Source organism: Equus asinus, unplaced genomic scaffold, assembly GCF_041296235.1.
Source record: "Equus asinus isolate D_3611 breed Donkey unplaced genomic scaffold, EquAss-T2T_v2 contig_61, whole genome shotgun sequence".
NCBI classification, from domain to species: Eukaryota; Metazoa; Chordata; class Mammalia; order Perissodactyla; family Equidae; genus Equus; species Equus asinus.
This window is the reverse complement of record NW_027225305.1, coordinates 22501-30621: the sequence shown is the minus strand read 5'-3', so window position 1 is coordinate 30621 and position 8121 is coordinate 22501. Positions and strand designations below refer to the sequence as shown.

At 57.8% G+C, this 8121-nt stretch overlaps 1 long non-coding RNA gene across 2 annotated transcripts; it reads left to right on the top strand.

Annotated features, from left to right (window-relative positions):
• The first annotated feature begins 1813 nt into the window (after positions 1-1813).
• On the top strand, positions 1814-5520 carry LOC139044118 (uncharacterized). Of its 2 annotated transcripts, none has more exons than XR_011501161.1 (3): positions 1814-3205; positions 4494-4728; positions 5016-5520. It is a non-coding gene; the product is annotated as an uncharacterized lncRNA (long non-coding RNA). The 2 variants fall into 2 exon arrangements; XR_011501160.1 differs by having other exon boundaries at positions 2845-3205; positions 5012-5462.
• Positions 5521-8121: the final 2601 nt, after the last annotated feature.

The following is an 8121-nucleotide window of genomic DNA, read 5'->3' as shown; positions in this document are numbered from 1 at the left end:
CATGCACGTCATCAGAGAAGGACCGTGACGACGGAGGAATTGTCCGCAGTCTGTCAGGAATTGTGTGCAGCCTGTCACTTCCGGCCCAGAGGGTCTCTCTAAGGCAGACGGACAGACAGAGCCCACAAGTCGTAGAGGAAAGGACCGAGCCGCTTGGCCGCGGAAAAGTTTACAACACAAAACAGGTCTCCCTCCGCACGGGGCCACAGCAAAGCCCAAAGACGACACACGGGGGGGAGCATGGGTGCAGATGCACGTGTGGTGATAAGAATATGGATTTCAGCAGGGCTTCCCGTCCTCATCAACAAGCAGAAGCACCCAAATGGTGGGGGTTGGGGGGCAGAGACCTCACAGCCATTCCCTCCACAAATCGAGTTCCCCGGGACATCCTCACAGCGCCGTGCTGTGAGTGTGTGTGGGTGTTTAAAATGGAGTAAATGTGGACGTGGAACTGCTCCGTGAAACCAAAATAACAACAGTCGTAGATCTTCTTTGGTCATTTAGAAAATTCTTTTTTTTTTTTTTTTCCCCAGCGGTGCACGTATTTCCCTTCCAAAAAAGAAGAACGGGAAAGGAGATGTTAAAGGCAAGCAGAGAGAGGAAAACTGTTGCAAAACAAAAGCTGAGCTCCCGTCCGAGGGAGGCCTCCTCCATTGGAGGCCTAGGAAATCATTCTGACAAAATGGAGGATCTCTGTCTTTGGTGTCGATTCCCTCAGAGGTCAAGAGAAACCTTTTCCAATGTCTTTATCAGGAGGAGACTAGAAGTTAGAGAAAAGTATCCTTTCGGGAGTGAGAAAAACAAATTCTGATTTTGCATCAGCTTCCCTCCGATCTTGAAACTCATTGACTTGATTCCATTCTGTCGACGGAAATAATCCGGAACCAATCTATCCGTGAAAATCGGGGTGCGTTTATTCTGAGCTAAAATGTGAGGACTGTGGCCCGGGGCCTTTCTTCCCGAAGGAAGAGAGGGTGCCCGGGAAGTGGGGTGTACAGAGTGCTTCTAGACCCCCAGAGAGGACGTTTCACATAGGATCGAAAGGTCCCTTGGATGATAGTCGCGAGACTGCTCTGTCGGCACAGCGATCGACAGACACTGCTGGGTGGCAGGTCTGTTGTCTGGGCCTGGGTGGTCACAGGGGAGCCGGATGGTCAAAGGTGAGCGCAACCATCCGCTCCTAGCCTAAGGAAAGATGCCTCTCCTTAAGGAAAGGCCCGAGCACGGGGAAGCTGCTCCTTTCCCTTAAGGGCATTGGTTCTTGCCGTAGGAAATGTGTAAAGCGGATCTACGATGCGATGCGTGCTCGACGGCCACGTCAGGCCCTTTTCGAAAAACACTGTCAGGCCGAATTAGGCCGACACCCAATGGCTTCCTCATAGACTCCCATAGATCCTATCGCTCGCCATTTCTATCTGTCCACTCGTTCCAATTTTAGGCCACTTGACCACGAACAGGCCTTTTTCTCAGATTATTTTCCCCGTGAAACTTTGATCACCTTTTCACAGACAAAACGATCTTTACTTTTTAGGCCCTCTTGCCTGAAGGCAGCCATCTCACTTTCCTTGAACACAAAGATGTTTCCCATATTCACTTTTAGTGGCTTTTTGTTTTGTTTTGTTTTGTTTTGAGGACGATGAGCCCTGAGCTAACTGCTGCCAATCCTCCTCTTTTTGCCGAGGAAGGCTGGCCCTGAGCTCACCTCCGTGCCCATCTTCCTCTATTTCATATGTGGGACGCCTACCACCACGTGGCTCGCCCAGCGGTGCCACGTCCACCCCCGGGATCCGAACTGGCGAACCCCGGGCCGGCGAAGCGGAACAGGCACACTTAACCAGCGCGCCACCGGGCCGGCCTAGTGGCTTTCATCGCATTTGTTAAGTAGATTTTTTAACCCTCACGAACCTTAATTTTGGTGAAAACTAAGAAGCCAGCAATTAGGAACTGTCCTTCCCATGAGCATTCCGTCGCTTGGCCAATGTCTAAACACTTGGCCACTTTTAGAAACATGGGATTTCATAGGTTTATCTTTTCCTTCGCTTTATTTGATTTCATCTCACTTTAGTTTTTGGGTGAGGAAGATCGGCCCTCACAGAGCTAACGCCTGTTGCCAATCTTCCGTTTTTGTTTTTTTTTTCCCCCCTCCCGATTTTTCTCCCCCAATCCCCCCCATGACATAGTTGTCTATCTTAGTTGAGGGCCCTTCCAGTTGTGGCATGTGGGACGCCGCCTCCACACGGCCCGACGAGCGGTGCCGTGTCCGTGCCGTGCCCGGGATCTGAACCGGCAAAACCCTGGGCCGCCGAAGGGGAGCTTGTGAACTTAACCACTCGGCCACGGGGCCGCCCCTGTCCGTGGACTTTTTTATCACCTGATTTCACCTCGCAAAACTTCAAAGCTTCAAGTTATCAGAGAGGTTTGGGAAGTTGTTTTTATTAATTTAATTAATTTATTTTTCGAGGAAGACGAGCCCCGAGCTGACACCTGCTGCCAATTCTCCTCTTTTTGCCCCGGGAGAGTGATCCCGAGCTAACATCCGTGCCCATCCCCCTCCCCTTGATAGGCGGGACGCTGACCACAGCGTGGCTCGCCAAGCGGCGCCACGTCCGCACCCTGGATCCGAACCTGCGAACCCCTGGCTGACAAAACGGAACGTGCGAACTTAACCGCTGTGCCGCCGGGCTGGCCCTTCGGGAAGTTATTTTCAGGACACGGGCCATAAACTAGAATCACCGCTACAGGTTTATCGGAGCGACATCAGCGTTCGTGGTGGATTGAGTCGTCCCCTCTGTCTCTCCCCTCCAGGGCACAACCAAAGGGACGTCTATCGACCCACCCACCAAGGATTCCCCCCCCCCCCCCGCACGGCACAGCAGGATGCCTGAGAGATCCACGCAGCCCTACAGCGGCAAGTCACATTCGCACAGTCAAAATTCAATGGCAGAGACAAAACGTTAAGGTCAGTGAGAGGGAAGAGAATAACCGGCCCAGGAGCAACGGTGTGAAGAACACGGAGAAGACGGGTCCTAGACGCCGGGGTCCCCGGAGCAGTGATTTGATCAGAGGCCCGCAAACGTCCACGATCTCCACACCACGTTTATGGCCGACTGCGTGCGTGGGTCCTTTGGAATCGACCAGGCTACCGTCCGGGCCACTTTGGGACATCGTGTCCAGCTGCCCCGAGCGGTGGAGCTGTCGTTCAAGTGTAAGATGGGGCCCGTCCGGGGAGAGAATGGGGACGGGGAAAGGGAGGCCGCGGGAAGTCACAGAGTCTGAGGTGTTCGGGGGAGACTGACTCTTCTGAAGTGGAGGTGGTAGAAGGAGAGCAGCAGGATTTTTGGATTTTTGTTCCCTCTGTTAGGTATCTGGGTCCGGAGGAGAGTGGGGCGGGGGGGGGGCGGGTGGTGGTGGTGGTGGTGGGTGTGAGGCTGAGGCGGGGCTGGTGTTTCCTTTCCGAGTCAGGTGGAAGAGCTCCTCCAGTGGAGGTTTTTAGACAAGGGGTCTGGTCTGGCAGGATGGGAGGTTGCGGGTTGAGCCACAGGGGAATCTGTCGTAGCTCAGACTCGGGCCTTTGAAGAAATAGACAGAGAGAGGAGTTTTGCTCTGTCTGTCACCGCAGCCGGCACCTCAGGAGCAACAACAGGAGGCTTCCCGAATGAGTGAAGGGGCAGGAGCCAGCGTGCCCCGTGCCTCTCTCAGCCCTGCGCCGGCAGGGAAGGAAGCAGGCAGGCAGGCCTCAGGGCTACTCCCGTCCTACTGCCCGGTGGTCCCTGTCCCGGCCCCGCCCCCACTCTCCCCCTGACCCTCACCGCTCCCCAGCCCTCTTCTCAGCCAGAGAGGCGATGGGGGGGGGGGCGGTGCGGTCCCAGAACAAGTTTCCTCTCATCCGCCATCATCTTGCCACCCTGACGACTTGGCCTGAGATCCGGCCTAGGCTGTACCCGTGTGTGGTTTTCCTGTGGACAAGGGGGCCGGTTCACCATTTCGGAAGAAACCCCTAGCCTTCCACTGCCGAGTCGCCAGCCTGGGAGGGGGGAGGGGGGAGGGGGGAGGGGAGGTCAGGCCCATTCATTCCGATGGGCCTGGCGTCAGGGCTTCATTCAAGTGCAGGAAGCTCTCTCCCATGGCCTCGGGCTTTTTCCCATTGAACGGCTTTCTTCAATTCCCCCACCCTTAGGCCGCAGTCCACCAAGGGCCGGGAGGCAGGGAGGGAAGATGTTGGGGCAGGGTGGCTGTCTGAGAAACTCGCCTCATCTGGGGCAGAAAGAGTGCCCCCCTCCTTTCTCTAACCCTACTAGACTGCTTGAGGATCACGGACGGTTTGGCTCATCGATGAGCCCTGCGTTATGGGCCCGGCAAGCAAACTCCTAACGGGCAACCCGCCGCTCTAGGCGTGTGTGGGTTTTTTGATCTTTCACCTTCAAGTTCGCACGACATCGGTCCGTGTCCCCCGCCCCGGCTTCCCATGGGAAATCCTCCGTCTCTTTCCACAGACTCACTGGCGACTTCACACAGTGCCTGCCTCCTCCTCCTTAGGAAGGAAGGAAGGAAGGAAGGAAGGGGCTGACCCCGTGGCCGAGCAGTTGAGTTTGCACGCTCCGCTTCAGCGGCCCGGGGCTTGGAAGGTTCGGATCCTGGGCTCGGACACGGCACCGCTCATCAAACCACGCTGAGGTGGCGTCCCACACGGCAGAACCAGAGGGACCCTCAAAGAGAATATAGAACTAGGTACTGGGGTGCTCTGGGGAGAAGAAGAAGAAGGAGGAGGAATAAAAAGAAAAGAAAAGATTGGCAATGAGCTCGGGTGCCAGTCTTTAAAAAAAAAAAAAAAAAGAGGAAGAAAGATGGACAAACAGGAACGAATCCCACTGACGGCACCTCCAAATGGTGGGGGGCAGGGGGGTGGGGGGGGTGGGGAGTGGCATCATCGGGCCAAGGGTGACTCTAAGCGTGATCCCGCGGTTGTGTTATTTGACATTTTATCGAATCGATTTATTATTTTATTTTTGAGGAAGATGAGCCCTGAGCGAACATCTGCCACCAATCCTCCTCTGTCGGCCGAGGAAGACTGGCCCTGAGCTGACATCCGTGCCCATCCCCCTCTACTTTCCAGGTGGGACGCCTGCCACAGCGTGGCTCGCCAAGCGGTGCCGGGTCCTGTGCCCGGGATCCGGACCGGCGAACCCGGGGCCGGCGGAGCAGAACGTGCGAACTTCACCGCCGCGCCACCGGGCCGGCCCCCGGAGTTGTTTTGAAAATCCAGTAAGGGGCTGGCCCCGTGGCCGAGTGGTTAAGTTCGCGCGCTCCGCTGCAGGCAGCCCAGTGTTTCATCGGTTCGTTCGGATCCCGGGCGCGGACACGGCACTGCTCATCAAACCACGCTGAGGCGGCGTCCCACATACCACCGCTAGAAGGACCCACCGCGAAGAACACACAACTACGTACCGGGGGGCTTTGGGGAGAAAAAGGAAAGACAAAAAATAAAATCTTCCAAACTCCAATAAAACTTTGAGTGAAGACGACGAGGAGGATGCGAAACGTATCTCACGCCTCCGAGCCGAGCCGTCCGTTTAGGTTTAGGAAGGGGGACGAGGACCCTTTGTAAGCGACATCCCTTTTTAAGCACCATTCTAAACCACAGAACAGAACTCCCTCTCCTCGACCCGGAGCGAGGAGGTTCCTGGGTGTGTCAGAGAGGGTCACGTCCTCTGCAGCACGAACGAACCGCCAGGGTTCGGCCACGGGAAAGAATTTCTTCCTCTCCAGGGGGACTAAAAGTCACCGACGGCAGCGGGCGTAGGTGCTATCCTTCCCGTCCAGGAAAGGCAGGGAGAACTTCAGCCGTGAAGAGAAGGAGGTCTTCCTCACTCCCCGTTTTGGGAGGGCCCCTTTGGCAGGGGAGTTTTGTCTCCTGATTTCAAGTCAGGAAGAAAAGGGAGAGAGAGAGAGAGAGAGAGAGAGTGTGTGTCCTTCTCGTGCCAGGTCGGTCTGAGGGGGACCTCCTCTGGTTTCCTCCCTTCCCAGGGAACGCCGTTCGCTCCTTCTTCTAGAAAAAGCTCCCAAAGCACCACCGCCCAGGATGGTCGACCTACGCCCATCGTCCCTCCTTTCCCAATCATTTCTACCGCGACAGAGGGACAGAGGCCCCTGCCCCATCCCCATCCCCACCCCCACCCCCATCGCCTGCCTCCTTGATGGCCAAAGGAGCTGCCTCTGAGAATGGAACGGGGCTTGGAAACCTTCTAGAGGGGTGACTCTCACCTGCCTGCCTGCTGGGAAAAGCACCACGCTGTCCATCGGACTGCTCTTTTGGGCAAACGTAGGCGTGCCACATAGCGATCGACAGCTATGGCGGGGGGGGGGGGGGGGCGGGGTGGCGTGGTGGTGCCCAGGATCCACGACACGTGACGGCTGCGGAGCACGACAGCCCTAAGACCTTGAGGGAGACGGGGTGGCGCGTGAATCCTTTCGGAACGAGAACGACAGGAAACGCTGACGGGGACGTGTTCTCCTCTCGAGAACACACCAACGCCTCGCACGGTGTCTGACCCGGGGTGCCTCTGACTTTTGTCATCAGAGACGATCCTCTCGACCGCCCCTCACGCTTTGGGGAAAAGGGGAGAGGGACTCGGTAGCACGGGAAAAGCCATCCATCCGCCCTTCCTTTCCGTCTTCACGGCTCCTTCTCGTGGAAAACGAGGAAGCCGTCCGGAGGAACGGAACACTGACCCGGGCCAAAGCGTGGCCCAGCCTGAGCCTCCAAAACCTTCTGCTAAGTGAGAGGTGCCAGACATCCAAGGCGACCTACGTTGCGATTCCACACAGAGGAGAGAGCTAGAACGGTCCAACCCTAGAGGGCGACAGCAGATGGCGGCGGCGGCGGCGGCGGCAGTGGTGGTGGTGATCGTGGTGGGGCAGATCCGGGAGTGGGGCCGTTTTTTCTTTCGGGGGGAGGGGATGGAAACGGAAACCTTCTGGAAATAGATAGCCGTGACGGATGCGCCACCTTGGGGAGAGAGACTCCCGAAGGCCACTGGCTTGTGCCCCGTGGAAAGGATGGATTCGGTGGGATGGGAATTCTACCTCCGTGTAGAGCGTGTGGTAAACCACGAGGTAGGTGGGTGGGTGGCCTCCCTGCCTCGCCTCCACCTAGACGTCCACACACAGAGACCGACGAGGGAGGGAGGGAGGGAGGGAGGGAGGGAGGGAGAGAGACAAGACTGACAGAGGCCGAGGCCGAGGCCGAGGCAGTGAGCGAGTAAGTGATCGACCCTGGCCATAGGGATTCCTCAGAGGGCGTCTCTTGGCTCCCCAAACGAAGAATGTGTGTGGAGATCGAGAAAGATCACCGACCTAGGAGAACCAGCAAGACTTCCTCACCCGCCAGAGAGCCGCTGGGCCCCTGCCGTCCCTGCCACCGCCACCCCTACCCCTCGCCTTTGGCAGCGACGCCAACGAAAGGCAGGCAGACGAGTGGGAGAGTCGTGTGGTGGTGTCCCCCAAGGAAGGTGGGTCCATGCCGACGAGCGGTCGTCGGCGTGTGGAAAAGCCAGAGGCGGGCTGACTAGAAGGAGGGCGTCCTGGAGGAAGGGGCCAGGGTGTGAGGGAGAGAGGCCTGTTCCTCTTCCCCTGTCGGTCCCAAGTCAGGGGCCCAAAGGAGGAAAGCTGTCCGTTCCTTTCCGACTCGGACGGTTCGGGCGGAACCGACCGATCCCCGCGGCGGCGCAGTCGGGGCTTTCTGGACCAGAACCCCTCTCTCTGTCGCCTTTCGACCACACGCACGCTTTAGAGGCCAAGGGAAAATGGATCGGGTCTCTCTGTCTCTCTCCCTAGAAAACAAGGGGCCGGGGGCCGAGCCCGTGGACGAACGGTCAAGTAGCGCCCCCCACCCCGGCCCCCGGCTTCGACGGCCCAGGTTTTCACCGGTTCGGATCCTGGGCGCAGCCCCAGACCCAGCATCGCCCTTCAAGCCACGCCGAGGCGGCGTCCCACATAGCAGAAACGCGAAAGACCTACCACTGGAACCTACAACTATGGACGGGACGGGACGGGACGGGGCGGGGCGGGGCGGGGCGGGGCGGGGGTGGGGGGGCGGCTTTGGGGAGCAGGAAGAAAGAAAAA